The 19,287-nt window shown below is 40.4% G+C and overlaps 1 protein-coding gene and 1 long non-coding RNA gene across 3 annotated transcripts in view; both read right to left on the bottom strand.

Annotated features, from left to right (window-relative positions):
- FHIP1A (FHF complex subunit HOOK interacting protein 1A) overlaps positions 1-19,287 on the bottom strand; it is an 82,946-nt gene that overhangs the window by 60,469 nt on the left and 3,190 nt on the right. The window contains exon 1 of one of the 2 annotated variants that reach the window (XM_077934093.1): positions 689-853. The exons of the other annotated variant lie outside the window; for it this stretch is intronic. The gene's annotated coding sequence lies outside the window, so the exon portion shown is untranslated. Of the gene's footprint in view, positions 1-688; positions 854-19,287 lie in introns of those variants that run through there. 2 annotated transcript variants of the gene reach the window in all.
- On the bottom strand, positions 13,959-14,850 carry LOC144328939 (uncharacterized). The gene is made up of 2 exons (XR_013394321.1): positions 14,651-14,850; positions 13,959-14,224 (listed from the first exon to the last, which is right to left on the bottom strand). It is a non-coding gene; the product is annotated as an uncharacterized LOC144328939 (long non-coding RNA).

The raw sequence follows: 19,287 nt of genomic DNA, 5'->3' as shown, positions 1-19,287 counted from the left end.
AAGTGGGACCCTCACCCGAGTATAAGCCGAGGGGGGCTTTTTCAGCATAAAAATGTGCTGAAAAAGTCAGCTTATACACAAGTATATACGGTAATTACTTTTACAATTTAGATACTCCATTGCATCGCAGAGCCTTTATGATAGCTCGTCTAAATGCATTCCCTTCATCTGTTTTGTTCAGAAGGTTTCAAAAAAATCCCCTTCCAGAACAGAAAACACCAGATACAGCACATCACATAATTTTGGATTGCCCTCTTCTCAACACCTTCACAGAAATCTCCTAGTGACTCCTTTACGGCTTAAAATATCGATTCACAAAGAATCTGTAATCCATTATTTGTTGAGGGATGATACTCCTGAAGCTACCAAGATTGTTTCAGGGTATTTAAAGCTAAAGCTAAAGTTGTCTGATTTATTCAATGGTGGCTATCTAGTGTTTGGATTATCAATGTATTTGGATGACTTTCTATGATTTTATTGTTTAAACTTATGCCAATAAAGGCCAATAACAACATATGATAAATCTTTAATCCTTTTCTATATTGGTCCTGTGTTTGTAAGTAGCTTGAGCTTCACCCATGAGCCTTAAAGGATTTGCATACATACATTTATGATTCAGATGGTGAGCCATTAACAGCAATATGCCCAAAAGAGATTGATTGGGAAAACAGTAATCATCATTAGTTACCTCTGCCTTACATCATTCTCCTTCCAATTCCTATGCAAACACTAAACTGTTTATTCCTTGATCCTTCTTTAAAATTCTGGGTTTGTACAGTATGTTGGTTCTCCTTCCTTAGACAATACCCAACTTGCAAATCAGAGAAACGGAACAAGTCATAAGAACAGTGAAAGAAAAACATATGACATGTTTATCCATCATATACGGTATATTATATTTGATGGATAGTTATTTGACAGTATTTCTCCACAGAAAATAGTAAAAGACCCATTAATGCTATTCTCAGGTCAGGATCCAAAGCACTGCTTATTGCTCAGAAATTAATTGGTTAGAGTTCCCATACTATTTGTCTCTGCAGAATAAAACAGAGGACTTGAAGAGATGCAGGGATACTGCTGAAACATAGAAACACCAGCATGCAGAATGCTCCAAAAATACAAGCAATCTAGAATATTTAACTACTTATATTCTCAGGTATTGTTTCAGTATCTTGCAACAGACAGAACTGAAAACCAAAGTACAGGCACCCTTCATTCCCACCCTCAAAATATTGCAGCGCTTGCCTTTGGCTTCAGCTAACAATTCTACCGTACTATGCACCATTAAAATGCAAAGAGCACTCTCTTGTTAATTTTTCACTTCAGGAAACCGCAGCTCTTCTTTGAGAATTCATTTAGCAGAAGCTCTTAGAACAGCCTCTCTTTAATTATATCAATTCATCTTTCATTTCTACCAGATATACAGCGTTCATTTGCAACTCAATTTATAAAAGAATTTGACCTTAAAAAACACAAACCAAAGAAAAGGCTTTCTGGCCCATATATCCTCCTACCTGACCCAATGCCTAAATTGATCACTCATTAATCAAGTTTCTTTTAAGGTAAAAATCTGCCTATGAAATCCATAATTCCAGATCTGTAGCTCCCTACGGAAAATAGATTTGCTATAGTATAATCATGAAAAATATAACTTTATAATAGCCAAAAACATTAGAATCAAACGGACACACAATACACACTTTTCCATTTTCAAGGTAAGCCAAATAAAATATATACCAGCAACTTGAATGAGACAAAATTATCATTATTGTGATGCCACAGATATATATAGCAAAAAGATGCCCGGCTTGAAGATAAATTAATTTTAAAAATGGCATGGAAGGAAGGAGCAAATTAACTACACATCAAGTCTACCCATTCATCTCAATTTTTCCCATGTGTGAGTCACAAACATAAGGCATATCTCATAAACATACATTTCCATGTACAGGTTTTTATCAACATGCTTTGCATAAAAACTGGGAAGGTATCAGTTTCCAAAACAATATTACCTAGATTCTAGAACAATCTTGCCCAACTTTTGGTCTAAGACAGATGGAGGGTACTAACTCCTATCAGACCCAGCCAACGCAGAACAGCCCAAAACAGCTGGAATGTACCAAGTTGGGAAAGGCTGATTTAGAAGTTGTATGAGAAGCATGATTGATTAGGTTGTTGGGCTATTCTGGCAACTTTGCCATTTCACATAAATTCCACCAATTACATTTGTAAGCAATTGAAAAGGCAAATGCCTTCCATGCCACTAACTCTAGAAAATAATGGTGCAGCTACATAGCTTTGTGTTATGCCAACAGGCCTAACTAAACTGAAATCTAATACAAAGCATCATGTGGCCTCATGCCAAGATCATCCAAGCAACAAAATCTGGATTTGGTTTTGCACATGGGTTAGAAGCCCTCATTCGACCTTCCATATGTGCTTTCTTTATTTACTCCACCAATCCTTACATCTAAATCAAGGTAGAGAAAAAATTGATTTGCATTAAAAACAAGTTAAACGCACTGGTTTTTTTAAAAATTTGAAGAACACTGTTCCAGGAACACTTAAATCTGCCTGCAACCAAATACCTATTTCTTTATATTAATTTAGAAAGGGAAATCATGTATGCCTTGTCAATGTTTGTAAACAAGAATGTCCTATGAAATAAAAGAACTTTGGTTTGCTTTATCGGGTCAAAAACAAGACACAACTTTTTAAAATCAACGTGGCATAGTTTTACTACATATGAAACATCGATAGAACATGATTACAAGAGTCCAACAGCACATAGAAACTTGTGAATGATATATTTGTTTAAAAACTGAAAGGACTTAAAAGTTTACTATAATAAATTGATGCTTGGGTGGTGATGGAATGGTTGAATGTTAATTGCTGTTCTTTGTATTAATAAGTAAAAATAATAATATTGGGAGGGGGGAGCTGTGTGTCTGCACATTTCCTCCTCTCTTTCCTTGCCCATTTTAGCAGAAGGTAGGCAGAAAGAGTCATGTTCTCTTTAGCTCTGTACGTGCATAATGAAAATTAGCTTTCATTACTGGACAGAAAAGATACAGATAGGTCTCAACATGTGCATACTCCTTCCTTCAAACAATCAGCTTTGGTGTTGATATTCTGGCTTGTTAAACCAGTTTTCCATTGTACCCAAACCAGAAAAATATGGTTAAACCCCTGCTTCATTGTTCTCTGATGTCCCACAAGAACAGCCAGAAAGGCATCGAAGGACTTGCTTGTGGTTATATACACACACAGAGAGAGACGCATTCATTATATATTTTTAGGCGCCAGGAGACAACCTTCTTCTTCAGGCCTTTGACTAATTAATATTCCACAGCCTTTTAAACGTGTCTGTGGGAAGGGAGGGGTCATTGTTTTGCTACATATTTTGTTTTAATTCTTTACTTGTTTTTATCCTGTATTTTTTCTGTGAACTGCCCTGAAATCTTATTATGAAGGGCAGTATATAAATACAGTGGTACCTCGGGTTAAGTACTTAATTTGTTCTGGAGGTCCGTACTTAACCTGAAACTGTTCTTAACCTGAAGCACCACTTTAACTAATGGGGCCTCCTGGCTGCTACCACGCTGCCAGAGCACGATTTCTGTTCTCATCCTAAAGCAAAGTTCTTAACCTGAAGCACTAGTTCTGGGTTAGCAGAGTGTGTAACCTGAAGCGCATGTAACCTGAAGCATATGTAACCCGAGGTACCACTGTAGTAGTAGTAGTAGTAGTAATAATAATAATAATAATAATAATAATAATAATAATAATAGGAACAGATGAAGAACAGACTACAACTCAGTATCCTAAGAGCTACTCCCCATTAAAAGAAATACAACACATTGCATTCAACCTGCTTTTGCTTGCCATTTTCAGCAAACAGGAAATGGAAAAGCCACATGTGCAATTTAGTGGCAAGGCTTTTCCAAGCAGGAACTGAAGCACTGAACAACTTACACTGGCGGTCCAATCTTTAAAGAGATAGGATGTGTACCTGTAATAGCTGTGGCAGCACAAGACAGATAGGAAAGGAGGCCATGATAGTTTATCTTGTCCTTTCTTAACAAGAAATTCAAGGCACCATACATGGGGATCCCATTTTATCTCACAGCAACTTTCTGAAGTACATTAGGTTGACAGATAGCAACACGCCCAAGGCGACAGACACAATGAGCTTCTTGGGGAAGTGGGAATTTGAACATTAATTTCCACACTCAGGCCAAATATTCTAGCTACTTGCACTAGCAGAGTACCTGTTTTCTACTTCTTCGCTCACCAGGGAAGTAATTGCTATCAGAGACAAACAGCAGTGATGTAATGCATACAATTTTCCATTGAAAATTTGCTAAAACATATAATCTCCAGTGCTTTATTCTGCTGCAGAATTTTCTTTTCATACATTCATTAGTAGCAATGATTAAATGAATGTCAGTTGCAAATACAATATTAGCCAAGCTTAGCAGTTTCAAAGTTGTAATTAATATTTTTCAGGTGATTAATCCTAACCAGTATGTGAGTTGCATATCATGCACAGTTCTTTGGTTACTAAACATTTATTAGTATGTCAACAGTTTTCAGTTGCTGAGGGTTTTTTTCTTCTTCAACGTAAACAATGTAAAGGAAGTAAACGCCAATGTCTTTAAATATTTACAAGCAGTCTTCTAGCAAAAAGATTCTACCTAACACCACATTAAGGATGTTTTTAACTTTGGCCTCACTCAAATATTTCAGGCTGAATATCTGTAGTGTACTGGGACAAAAAATTAACATGAGGTTCCCAAACTGTGATCCATGAGCTTCATTCAGGTGGTCCATGGTGTGTCTGTGAATTTGTGGCTGACAATGTGAGACAGAGCATCCAATGCATTTAATATTTATATTGATCTTATTGTATTTCACTGGTTTTTTATTTCTTATATTGTATTATACCATTTGAGTTTTGTGGAATTCAAATGATGTATTGTATTTTATTGTGCTGCAGTTTAGAATTTAAATTGTAATACCATAAAATAAATAAAAGAAGCTATAAAAAGACATCTAAAATAAAACAGCGTCTAGCACAGAGCGATACAATTGCTACCTTCATTTAGTGGTTTGCTAAAATCCTTAGCAATTTTCCAGTGGCCTGTGGAGAGGAAAGTTTGGGAACCATTGCTCTAGGGCATGAGAAAAATTTCCAGCGAAAGCTGTAATTTTTCATTCCAAATTACACTACCCACACTAACCTACTTTAAATAGTAATACTTTCCACAAAACATTTCAATTCATCCCCCCCCCCCCGCAAGAAAACCCACCTATAGAGCTCAGTAGCAAATTGCATGGCAATATTTTAATTAAACAGATTTGTCCTCTCCTATTGGGTAGGTGGGTGGGATTTTTTAGAAAAAACTCTGCTGAAGCACAAACGAGCTCTCACATGATTGCCAACTGAGCAAAGCAAACAAAGGTTTGTGGATATATCTTAGCATCTTCATGTTCATATTGGTTCATGTTCCTAACTTGTCAGAAGGGCCGGATTTAGGTTTGATGAGACCCTAAGCTACTTAAAGTAATGGGGCCCTTTATATGTCCAGCTGTCCTTTGTCAACAACAAATTGTCACTGTTTCGGAACACTTTGATTTTGGAACAGACTTCCGGAACAGATTAAGTTTGAGAACCAAGCTACCACTGTATATAGAAATGAGCAAACCAGTGATATTTTAGGGAGCAGGCTAGCAGGCGGGGCCCATTACTTACATCATGGGAGCCTACTCCACACAAAACACTGTTGCTGTATGTAGGTTTTATTTTGTTTTTTATCTTATATTTTGGAAATGTACATCCAAGTGTGTTTTTTTATCTTTCATTTTTTGGGGGCCCCCAAGAGAGTGGGGCCCTAAGCTATTGCTTGTTTAGCTTATACGTAAATCCAGCACTGCTTGTCAGCATGGTGGGAAACTCTAGGTTCAGCAGGAATCACCTAGACAACTCTAGTCATTAAGACAGAATCAGGTCCCTCAAAGCCATAACATGCCCTTGAAATCCCTACATTACACCTCCTTGCCAACTAGCTGCAAAAATCAGATTTCTTTCTCTGTACCGGCCACACTTCCTTTTTTACGCACTCTGTTATAATTATTTTAATCTTTCAGTCCCCATCCAGTAAGTTGGTACCTGTTCAATAGCTATCAAACATCAAAGGATGTAAATGCTTATGAAGCACATGTCTTAATCAACCTATACAAAAGCACCTAGAGGTTACTTTGATTACTCAGTGCAATCACTCTAATTCAGTAAGAATGATTACAACATTACAGCCGACATCAGGTTTGGGCTATTATCTTTGGAGGCCGTCTCAAGAACCAACCTACAATGTTGTAAACATTGTAGATGCCAACCAACATCTTATTATAGTAAGTTACAGTTTTGTCCTAAACTTATCTTATGCTCTAGTTTCTGGGGGGTGGAAAATCAGCTTTCGTTACTGCACAGAAAAGCTAGAGAGACGGCTCCATATGCACAGATTCAGGTTACCAAAGATTTATAATTTTTGAAGCACGTGTTGATCTGTTTCATTTTTAAAGGAGATTTGCAGCAAAAGTCATGTTCCAATATAACTTTTCATCTACAGGATATATTGAAGTTGCCATTCCAACCACACATACCAAAAACAGTTTCTAGAAACTGTTGGAAAAGATTCTAGAAAATCGAATTCATATCATAACATTTAAAATAAAAATGTGGTCATACATTTACAATGAAAATCTGCCTAAACTATTCTGAAGGCAATCTTATTTCACACACAGCATTGTACGTACACTGAATAACAGAACTGGTTTTTCTTGAACTTTCTAAGCAAAAACTGAAACTAGACTCGAACCGATATTCACTTCCCTTATTGTCCCTATTGGCTATTCTATTGCAGAATTCTACCGGCAGGCCACACTTCTTGAAATATATTTGTGCCTGCACGTATTATTGATTTAGTCCACAGTTCCCTTCACAGACAAGCTGGTATGCCTTTGCTTGGATGAACCACAGAAGCAGGATGACATCGTCCCTTTTTTCTCCTGAGCAAGAAACCACTTTTATTAAAGAAAGGCTTGACTACAGTCTTCTTCAAGCTCCGGGGAGGGTCTCCTCACAAGCCGGAGGCTAAGCGGGGCTTTGCTGAGGCTGTTCAGCAAACAACACTTTATGACAAATTTATGTGGCTGGATGGAAGGCAAAAGATCTATACTAGTTATGTTACTTTTATAACAGAAATACACCACTATTAAACCAAGAAATGTGGACTAAACTAGGAAACTTACAAATCTCTTGGCTATAACTCCATCAAATCCACACTTTTTTTTTCTTTTCTTTTTTTGCTAACCTAATTACCAGTAAGGCAGCCACAAGATTACTAGCCCATCTGAAAGATTTGTAATATGGACAAGTCCAAGGCCCAGGTATAATACAGTGGTACCTCGGGTTACATACGCTTCAGGTTACAGACGCTATAGGTTACAGACTTCGCTAACCCAGAAATAGTACCTCAAGTTAAGAACTTTGCTTCAGGATGAGAACAGAAATCGTGCTCTGGCAGCACGGCGGCAGCAGGAGGCCCCATTAGCTAAAGTGGTGCTTCAGGTTAAGAACAGTTTCAGGTTAAGAACAGACCTCCGGAACGAATTAAGTACTTAACCCGAGGTACCACTGTATTCGCAATCTATAAAATTATACTCAGTGCATAAGAGGGTTCACTCAACCCTATACATCAACTTGAATGAGGTTTTGGCTATGAACATGACCCAGATCAATGGAACAGACTTTGGACACAAAAAAACCCTTCAGCAATTGAAAATTAACCCTAATACTCATATATAGGTGGTACCCCTAGGAAGCTAGCCATGAACCATCTTGGTGCCTCACCACATTGCTGAAGGGGCTGTTCCAAACCCAGCACACATCTCCACATGTGGCAGGAATGTACAAAACTCCAGCCTTTCTGGAATTTGTAATTCCAAGAAATAGTGAAACAACTGGAAGTCAAACCATAATTAGCTTTATCAAATATATTTCAAGACAACAACCTAGATTTACACAGTGTAGAATTAATAAGCCATTTATTACAAGCAGTGTGATTCACCATAAGCAGACACTGGAAAGATCTTTCTGGCACAACAATAAACAATTGGCACAAAACAGTTTAGGAAACAGCATTCCTTGAGAGATCAACAAATAAACTATGGTGGAGACATGGACGGATCAAGAAAGATGGCTTTACTCCAGTGTGGTTTAATTTTATAATGTGTGCCAGTATTCCAAAAAAAGGAACAAGCCCCCCATCAGCATTTGGCTCAATCTGATTGATCTAAATTTAAATTTAAATTATCTTCATTTGAACCATACGTTTTAGATATTACTGCAAATTTATTGTGCTATTTTTGTGCTATACAAACGACATGAGAAGATTTGGTCTGTTTATTTGCATCATTTATTACTCATATGATCCTTGTTTATAAAACCCAATAAAAAAGGTTATTCAAAAATAAATAAAGGCTATATCTACACAGAATCACAGAGTCATTTTAATTTAGCACATTAGCAACCCAAGTCTAAAAGCACTCCACTATGACCTTCTGAAAAATCAAAGGCTTCTGACTTTAGGCCAAATGACTTAACAATTGTAAATGTCTCATGAGACAAGAGAGGTGATAAAGGAGGAACTTGAAATTGGATCCAAGCCAAAGGTCAGGAATGTACTTATTCCCTCTTGGCTGCACACTTGTCCTGGCAGCATATAGGGAAGCACTGCTTTTTTTAATCCAATGTCAGAGCAGCAGCTTTTTGACACAATGCACATTATCTTTGATAACAGTTTTGAAATAACATTTTTGGTTCACTTTGCCTGGTGACACTTTCCACATTGTTGCAAATGAAGGATTTTAACAGGTATGTAAAAAAGCAGCTCAATTATTATAACTAGAGGCATTAATCAATTCCCTCACCATTATCCTTCTCCAGAAAACCAAGCGTACGTGACTTCACAACTTTAGGTGCTGTATATTTGAAGTTACACACACTTGGGTGACTTCCAGTGCTGTCAGACTGCTTGCAGAATGGAAGGAGAAACTGAAGGTTGCAAGGGGGGGGGGGGAGAGAAGCAGCGAATTTCACAGCATCCACCAGTGTGATGCTGCATATTGCCCAATGGAATAAAGCCACTGTTTTCTATGTACAATCATCATGAGAGATGCCAAGTCACCAACTGAATCAAATCCAGCATGCTGCCTTACTGTGCATTAGCTTCATTATGCTCCTATCATAAATTAAAATTTGACTTAATATGAGTAACTTTACAGTTTTTGTCCATCAGGTCAGTGGGAAGAATATTTTGTACATCATAACCACTTATTCATATATACCGGCAGCGACCATTTTGTGTGGGGATTCTGTTCCTGGCGCCCGCACATATTAGCGGAGTGCATTACACCCCTTTAGATGTCAGCAGAGCACCCAAAAGCCGGTTACGCCCCCATTCGTCCCTCTTCCAGGTCCAAAAGGACCCACACATTGGTGGACGCACCTAAAATGGCCACCACTTGTACTTTAATATAGTCCTGTGAGACATAAGCCATATAAATTCACAAATCAGGGAGTCCTATTTCTTTAATGTCGCATTTATAATGAAACATTGTGCTAATTTAATACATGATATTGTGCTAAGTGAACAGTGTACAAACTGACATATGCTATGATGTCATACATTTAACTCAATAAATTTAGATTAGTGTTAACATTAAAAAAAACCCTTTTAGAACCATTTACTGGTTATGAATAGTAGGCTACATTCTCACAAGTTTATGTAAGCACTGATAAGTGATGCATACATAATATAATTACACTAGTCTTGTACAGTATTAAATTACATTTTAATCACTTTCCCCTCAATACCCATTTGATACAAAGAAATCACAATTTCAATTGAGGAAAGGCTGAATTTTACGGCTATGGATTCAACCAGTGAAGTTCCAAACTATTTCTAAATGTATCAAAAACAATAAACTATTTTTTAATATACTGTAGGTAACATGAAAATATTCTTCATAACTTTCAAATGACTATCTAAATTTCTAGAAGTATCCAAAATTCACCTTGTTTAGTTACAAAGGGATTTCAACCCTGTAAATACAGTATATAGAAATTTACTTGGCAGTCAGTCCCTTAGGGCTTCTGTCTGCGTTGACACACACAGGAATGCACTGTAAATATTTCATATTTTAAAGAGCCAAACCTCTGAACATATATTTATCACTTCCGTAAGCATCTTAAGACTTTGTATTGACAGTTAACATACCACAAACTCAGATAATGAAGGCGTGTTTTAAAGTGCCTTCCCTGTGTGCTGTGTACTAAAATGAAACTTGGTGGAATGACTCAGAATATTGCTAGCTGGAAATTCTGCATGTCTCTATCTTCATTAAATGAGTCAGTAATCGTCCAGTCCCCTCTTGTATGTGGGATACGTATAACTGGCTATTTAGATGGTATGCTTGTCTAGTATTCCAGCTGCAGCGCTGAGACACAACTGACAAATCTCTATAAATCATATTTAATAAGCAACATCTCAAGTGAACTTTTGTTGTCGTTTTCACAGATTTCTCCACATTTTTAAGCTAGGCAGGAGGATGTGTGCAATAGCAGAAACTAACATCCTCAAACTGCCTCCAAAGAAGGTAAGTAAAACATTTCACTGCATACACAGAGAGAGCTGAAATGTGTTCAGCTGTGTACAGAACAGAAGTACAGGCATAATCTTGGAGATACTGTGGGTTCAAGTTCCAGACCACCACAATATCGCAAAATGCAAGTCACACACATTTTCTGGTTTCCCAGTACATATAAAAGTTATGTTTATACTACACTGTAGTCTATTAAGTGTGCAATAACATCATGTACTTTTAATGCTAAAAAAATGTGAACCATCATCTAAGCCTTCAGCAAGTTGTAATCTTCTGGCTGATGGAGGGTACTGCCTTGATGTTGGTAGCTGCTGACTGATCAGACACCTGCATCCTCATAAGGAGCAGCTGGGCAGGCTCCTGTAGCCTCGTCTCCAAGCCACCACCAGCACCAGCTCCAGTGCTTCAATTTGTAAAAAAAAAGTACTATCTATGATGCGCAATAAAACTATGCACAATAAAGTGAGGTATGCCACTATATTTATCTCATGAGCCAAGTTGTGCATATATGGACCAAGTGTACTATCACTTCTGTTTCATTAAGTAAATTCACTTTTTAAAAAAAAAATCCCTGTTAAGGCACAAACCACCCTTAATGTTATTAGCAGCCAAATATCATCAACACTTGATAGCTGTGTATAATGAGAGGTTGTTGTTTAGGTCCAGTAACTGCATGTGGTAGTATTCCCATTAGGCCTGAAGTAATTACAAGAAATTTAAGTGAGAACAGAGGTTAAACAACCTTATACCCTCATGTTTATTCTTCATAACAAGGCAGAAATCAAGCTGTTGCTGTGTTTTATTTGCCCTGTGGTGTAAAAATATATACAGTCTTCACAAAACTTCCATCTTGCACCTACTAAAGACAGAATTTTAAAAGATCTTGGGTGGAAAGTGTTGAATGTATAACTAATATCAGTATACTGAACAATTCTGAGATTCATATTTTAAATGTACAGTGGTACCTTGGTTCTTCAACGTACGGTAATCCGTTCCAGAAGTGCGTTAGACTTCCGAAATGTTTGAAAACCAAGGTGCAGCTTCCAATCGGCTGCAAGAGCTTCCTGCACTCAAGTGGAAGCTGCGTTGGACGTTTGGCTTCTGAAAAACGTTTGAAAACCAGAACACTTACTTTCGGGTTTTCAGTGTTCAGGAGCCGATTTGTTCATAACTAAGCCGTTTGAGAACCAGGTTTCCACTGTATTCAGCTGAAAACCTTTCTACAGTCAAGTATGTGTCATCTTTATTCACCTATATTTTAGCAGATGACAATGCAATTCCCCAGTTGTATCAGATAGAGAAGGATAGGTCTGCCTTACTCCAGACAGTAAGAGTTCCTTTGCAATTCCCCATTTTAAATGATAATGTATTAATGTCAATATTATGCCTCCTAAAACTTTGGAAATATAATAGAACAACAACAACAACATACTCTAAAGGACCAAGCATCTTAGCAGGGTCATAAGATTGCTCTACTGGGATAAAATTATACACACACACATTCTGGAGTAAATCCTACTGAAGTCAATAAGACCTGCTTCTACCTAGTAAAGGTAAAGGGACCCCTAACCATTAGGTCCAGTCGTGACCGACTCTGGGGTTGCGGCGCTCATCTCGCTTTATTGGCCGAGGGAGCTGGCGTACAGCTTCCGAGTCATGTGGCCAGCATGACTAGGCCACTTCTGGCGAACCAGAGCAGCGCACGGAAATGCCGTTTACCTTCCCGCCAGAGCGGTACCTATTTATCTACTTGCACTTTGAAGTGCTTTCGAACTGCTAGGTTGGCAGGAGCAGGGACCGAGCAACGGGAGCTCACCCCGTCGCGGGGATTCGAATCGCCGACCTTCTGATTGGCAAGTCCTAGGCTCTGTGGTTTAACCCACAGTGCCACCCGCGTCCTTACCTAAGGACCCGCTTCTACCTAAACATGCACAAAATCAGAATCCAAGCCCCCGCATCCCAAAAAAGAGAAGTCTCATGGTATTAGTGGCATTATTTATCATTCACTCCTCACATTATATTTAACAATTATTTGACCTTTATACTGCCCAACAGTTTTGAAAAAGCATAGCAGACTATTACCAATCTATATTTCTGTGGATTATTATTATTTTAATGGTTTGGAGTAAATCCTATTAATCTTGTTGGCAAAAATTCCCCAGAGTGCTTTCCCGAAGGGCTTTGAAACGAGAAAGAACTTTGTACTGACTAAAAGCAAACTAGTTATAAAACCCAGCATTTTGTTTCATGAGATCTTCACCCACCTCTGCAAATCTAATTTAAGGTAAGGAAACACGGGGGGGGGGGGGGGGCTCATGTGCTTTCTCCCATTTACAGATTGAAAGCTATAATAATAATATAATATAATATAATATAATATAATATAATATAATATAATATAATATAATATAATATAATATAATATAATATAATATAATATAATATAATAATATTTATACCTAGTCCATCTGGCTGGGTTTCCCCAGCCACTCTGGGTGGCTTTCCCTCAAAATGGCTGCTTTTCTCTTATATTACACCCTTGGGGAATGGTCAAAACTCAGCGGTAAAGGGGATCTGCCTTACATGCAGAAGGTCCTGGGCACAATTCTCACATCTCCAGGTAGTGTTAGGATAGACTGCCTGAAACCCTAGAAAGCTGTTGCTAGTCAGCGTATAGAACCCTGAACTAGACAGTCAAACCAATAGTCTGACTCTGCATAAAGTAGCTTCCTATGTTCCACACTGATGTTAGTAACTCAGACATATAAACTAATCACCAAACGGCACCTTAAACCTAGGTTATGGTCACTACAATGGAATGCCTAGGCATTAGGGGTTTTTTGCAATAACATTTTACTACTACTACTACTACTACTACTACTACTACTACTACTACTATTCATTTCATTTCTATACCATTTATATAAGAAAAAAATTCAAAGTAGTTTACAACACATTAAAACACCAAATAAAAAATTCAGAATAAAACAAATTCTGGAAAATTTTGCTTTCCCCATTTTTTGCTTTACCCATTTATTTACCTACAGTGGTGCCTCGCAAGACGAAATTAATTCGTTCCACAAGTTTTTTCTTCTTGCGAGTTTTTCGTCTTGCGAAGCACGGTTTCCCATAGGAATGCATTGAAAATCAATTAATGCGTTCCTAGGGAAACCGCTTGCCAGGCTGGCGGTGCGGAGAAGGGCTTTTCTCCCCACCGCAAGCCTTCAGCACAGGTACGGGAACAGAGGGGAAGGCGTGCAGCGCTTTCCCTCTGTTCCCGGGGCTTGCGTGGGAGGAGGGTTTTTCCTCCCCACCGCCAACATTCAGAACAGCATTCTGAATGTTGGCGGTGGGAAGGAAAACCCTTCTCCCACCCCAAGTCTTCAGGACAGCCATCCGAAGGCTGGTGCGGGGAGAAGGTCTCTCCGCCCCCCCCCCCACGCCAGGCTTCGGTGCATCCTTCAGAGGCTGCTGCCATAGTCACGCGTCACTTCTCCAGCTGGGAGAGGGTCGCGGGGCTATGGCTTCTTTAGCCCCGCGCGCGCTCTCCCGGCTGGAGAGGTGACGCTCGGCTATGGAGGCTCCTGCCATAGGCGCGCGTCACTTCTCCAGCCGGGAGAGGGTCGCGGGGGGCTGGTTTAGCCCCGCGCGCGCTCTCCCGGCTGGAGAGGTGACGGGCGCCTATGGAGGTTCCTGCCATAGGCGCGCGTCACATCTCCAGCCGGGAGAGGGTCGCGGGGGGTTTATTTAGCCCCGCGCGCGCTCTCCCGGTTGGAGAGGTGATGCGCACCTATGGAGGCTCCTGCCATTGGCGCGTGTCACCTGGGAGAGGGTCGCGGGGGGCTGCTTTAGCCCCACGCGCGCACTCTCCCAGCTGGAGAGGTGACGCTCGGCTATGGAGGCTCCTGCCATAGGCGCGCGTCACCTGGGAGAGGGTCGCGGGGGGCTGGTTTAGCCCCGCGCGCGCTCTCCCGGCTGGAGAGGTGACGGGCGCCTATGGAGGTTCCTGCCATAGGCGCGCGTCACTTCTCCAGCTGGGAGAGGGTCGCGGGGGGCTGGTTTAGCCCCGCGCGCGCTCTCCCGGCTGGAGAGGTGACGGGCGCCTATGGAGGCTCCTGCCATAGGCGCGCGTCACTTCTCCAGCCGGGAGAGGGTCGCGGGGGGTTTCTTTAGCCCTGCGCGCGCTCTCCCGGTTGGAGAGGTGACGCTCGGCTATGGAGGCTCCTGCCATAGGCGCGCGTCACCTCTCCAGCCGGGAGGGGGTCGCGGCAGGCTGCTTTAGCTTCTTTAGCTTCGGAGCATCCTTCCGAAGCCTGGCGGCGGGAAGAGGTCTCTCCGCCCCGCCGCCAGGCTTCGGAGGAGGTCCGAGGACAGTGGGGAAGACGCGCTGCGCTTCCCCGCTGTCCCGGAGATTTCCCTATGGGCTTTCGTCTTGCGAAGCAAGCCCATAGGGAAATTCGTTTTGCGAAGTGCCTCCAAAACGGAAAACCCTTTCGTCTAGCGGGTTTTCCGTCTTGCGAGGCGTTCGTCTTGCGGGGTACCACTGTACTTAATTTATATAGCTGCCCCATAGCAGAAGTTCTCTAGGAACCCAGTGTGCTATAGTGGTGATGAGTATCAGACTAGGACCTGAGAGACCAGGGTTCATATCCCCATTCAAGTCATGAAGCTCATTGGGTGACCTTGGGCCAAGCACAGCCTCTTAACTTACCTCACAAGGTCATGGTAGGGATTAACTATGGGGGGAGGGATGAACCATGCACTCATTGGGAAAAAAGTGGGATATAAATGCAATAAATTAGCTCTTCTGTTTACCTGTTTAAGAAAGCTGAAGGGAACAGCCACATGGAAATGTCAGTTGTCAAACTGGCATCCGAAAATCTCCATGTTGTTGCAACTAGACCAGCACAAGTTGCAAAATGCACCTGGTGAATTTTTTTTTTAGTAATTTTTATTGAGTTTCCCACTAAATCATATTCACATTTTATTACATAATTCTATAACTTAATATATTACTATGTAAGAGCATTGACCTCCTTCCCTCCTTCTTCCACATAACTTTCCATATTCTTTGCATTTCTATAAGCACTTATTTACCCTTTGTCAAATTATAATATTTCACCTTATTATTGGTAAATCAGTTCCTTATATTTACATTACAAAACATTTCAATTCAAGCCTACAAACATTTTCAAATGTTTACAATTTTCTTTCATATAAAATATAAATTTGTTCCAGTCCTTTTGAAACAGTTCGTCACGCTGATTCCGGATCTTCCCCATCAACTTGGCCATCTCTACATACTCCATCATCTTGACCTGTCAATCTTCCAAGCGAATTTCTAACACTGAGCACAGCACATTATAATTGCTACAATAGGCAGAAAAACCATTAAGTGGTCCACCAAGACCCTCATCAACTTTCAAGAGGCCCAATGATGGGGGAAATTGGGAACCACTGTCCTTTGAGAGTGTTAATCAATGTGCAGATGAGGATAATCCAGTAGACACTGTGTACTTGGACTACAAGTCCCATCATCCCTGACCATTTCCATGCCGGCTGGGACTGATGAGACTTGCAACGTCAGAGGGATCAAAAGTTCCCCATCCCTGGGCCTGTATCAATTAAGAATGGCTTCTAGGTAACCAAGTAAGAAAAAACTAGTCTTAGCAACTTGAATAATAAAGCAGGAGAGCTGATGGGATGCTCTGCTGTTCAACGCGCCTTCCATCAGCAGAGGGGTACTAATTGGCTACAACCCCAAGATTCGAGAAGCACAGTTTTAGAGGATGTTATTTGTATCCTGGCTTTGGTCAAATCTATTTTCACAACCTGCCAACCTAGAAGTTCGAAAGCACGAAGTGCAAGTAGATAAATAGGTACTACTCTGGCGGGAAGGTAAACGGCGTTTCTGTGCGCTGCTCTGGTTCGCCAGAAGCGGCTTAGTCATGCTGGCCACATGACCCGGAAGCTGTACGCCGGCTGCCTCGGCCAATAAAGCGAGATGAGTGCCGCAACTCCAGAGTCGGTCACGACTGGACCTAATGGTCAGGGGTCCCTTTACCTTTATTTTCACATCCCAACCATTTTGAAAGACAACTTTGTAGAGAAAATGCTATCCCTATGCAGCTGTTGCTACACAATTATAATACCACTAAGCAAACTTCAGACAATACTGCAGTGAGTATGAATGGTGGCAAACTGTGACAGTTACTCACTGCATTTGCCACAACAGAAAGGTAACATAATATAGCCTCATAACAAGCTGGAAATTTTCCTTTGAACCATTAATGATTTCTGACTAAAAGAAGACTCCATCAAGGAACAGGAGATACATTAAAGAGGTTTTCCATAAGCAGTTGGAATAGCACAATACATAGTCCTATTCTGGTAGGTATCATGGCATGCGAAGCAAGAACATATTATTATTTAGGCTGTGACCGTGGTCGTCGTTCAGTCGTCTTAGTCATGCTCAACTCTCCGTGACTCCATGAACCAGAGCATGCCTTGGAATTTCTTATCAAAGCTTCTTCTTTTGTCCATGGAGTGTTCATGGCAAAATACTGGAGTGGGTTGCCAGTTCCTTCTCCATTAGGCTGTGATACAAAGCAGCAAAGTCCATTTAACTCAGTGGTGCTTACTTTCAATACACTGTTCATAGGATCAAGGAATTAAGCTTGAAATTTCTGTAGCTTTCTTTACATTCCTGATAACATGTCATGGCAGGCAGTTTGGGAGAACAGTCAAAAGTTCAGTAGTTAAAGCGAAGGGAAAGGAGAACTGCCAAAAACACACACCCAGAATTACATTGTATGAAAACTGCTTTTCCCTAAACTGGACAGTAACTTTGGCCTTTTCAACTTACCCAACTTTACTGTGACCCGTACTGAATCACACCAGACAGGTTAAGATTTAACAAGCGAAGCTGCTCACAATGATAAATCTGGAATGCTGCCCGTCTGCAAGGCCATGTTCAGCTGCTGAGTAATATACATTTATTTCCTTTATATTTCAGCATGTAAAGGTTTTGCAAAAGATGGTGTGTGTTGCCATTACAAGTAAGTTTGTCCAAGGCCTCTGCACTCAGGGCTTTTCAAATGCAGGTTACACACCCCATAGACAACAGACAACCATTTTCCTCACTGAGCCACAATTCCAGAGTAGTGTAACTCTGGGAACTGTAGTTCTGTAACATGAATATGGGTCTCTCCTTACAACTCTTACAAACTACACTCCCCAAGATTCTTTGGGGGTAGCCATGACAGCTATAGTGATATAGGATGGCAACACAAGAACAGGCCTTTTCTGTGGTGTCTCCCCATTTGTGGACTGCTCTCCCCAGGGAGGCTCACCTGGCGCTTTTATTACATATTTTTAGGTGCCAGGTAAAAATGATCCTCTACAACCAGGTCTTTGGTGGATTAAACAATCTATGGCTTTGGAAATGTGTTTGTAGGTTGGTTTTGTTGTTGTTGTTATGTTCTGCATCTTGTGGGAGCTTTTTGCGGGGTGGGTTATGTTGCAATCTTCAGATGAAGGGCCATATACAACTTTAATAAATAATTATAATTATAATAATAATAGTGTTTGAAATATATAGTACAGAAAGAGCCTGACAGTGATCATTAAAGTAACACAAAGGTCCCCAAAAGGAGTGTGGAATGGGTGGAATGTCAAGCTGGCTGCCTCCTGAACCAGTCATATGATTGCTTTGTCAGGTAGCCAGCTGCAGTAATGTACCCAACTGACATTTTTGGCATATTGCTCCTGCAAGGGAATTCAGATCACAACTGGAAGTTCCAAGAGGAAGCCTTAGGGATTTCTACATAGTAAATATTGAGGATTAGAGTGGAAGTCCACAGAAAGCACAGGCAAGACAATGGGTGATGAAAACGGTAAGGACAGTGGCTGGCACAGAGGAAATAACTCTGAAATATAAATACCTCTGCACAAGCATAGCAAAGTTTTTACTTTTCAAGATAGTCCTGTTATTGAAAAAAATAAGACACTTAAGACTGGAAGCCCCAGCCATATGAAGTACTGCAAAGAACCAGCAACACATAATCAAACTGCGCTTGCAAGAAAGACAGAATCTAAGAAGTTATAGTAGCATGAGAAAGCAAGGCAATCAGAACAGCACAGCAGGTATTTGTGCTTTCAACAACTTAGATTGACCTTGTTTGACACGGCACTAAACCATGACTTAGTGCTACATGAATGAGCTGTAGGAAACCTCAGGCTCATAGTCTCACCCATCCCTCAACAAGCATGCTTTAGACCGGCCTACATGTCAAATACTAGAAAGTCCTGAAACCTTGTCACAAGGTTTTCTGCATCAAGTAATGATCTCAGATTTACTGTGATAACAACACAAGAATGTCCTGGGAAATCATTAAATCTAGATAACGATAATGCATTCAAAGGCTCAGTTATCATTATTTGAAAGCCAGGTGGCAGAGTAAAGGCACAATTTTAAAAGCTGTGGCTATTCAACGCAACTGGTTCATGACCTTTAATATTCCTATTAATTAAATGCATGACCGCTTAGGAACAAGTTTACAA

This window comes from Podarcis muralis, chromosome 9 (assembly GCF_964188315.1).
Source record: "Podarcis muralis chromosome 9, rPodMur119.hap1.1, whole genome shotgun sequence".
Lineage (NCBI taxonomy): Eukaryota > Metazoa > Chordata > Lepidosauria > Squamata > Lacertidae > Podarcis > Podarcis muralis.
The sequence above is the reverse complement of the archived record's forward strand: the minus strand, read 5'-3'. Positions and strand labels throughout refer to the sequence as shown.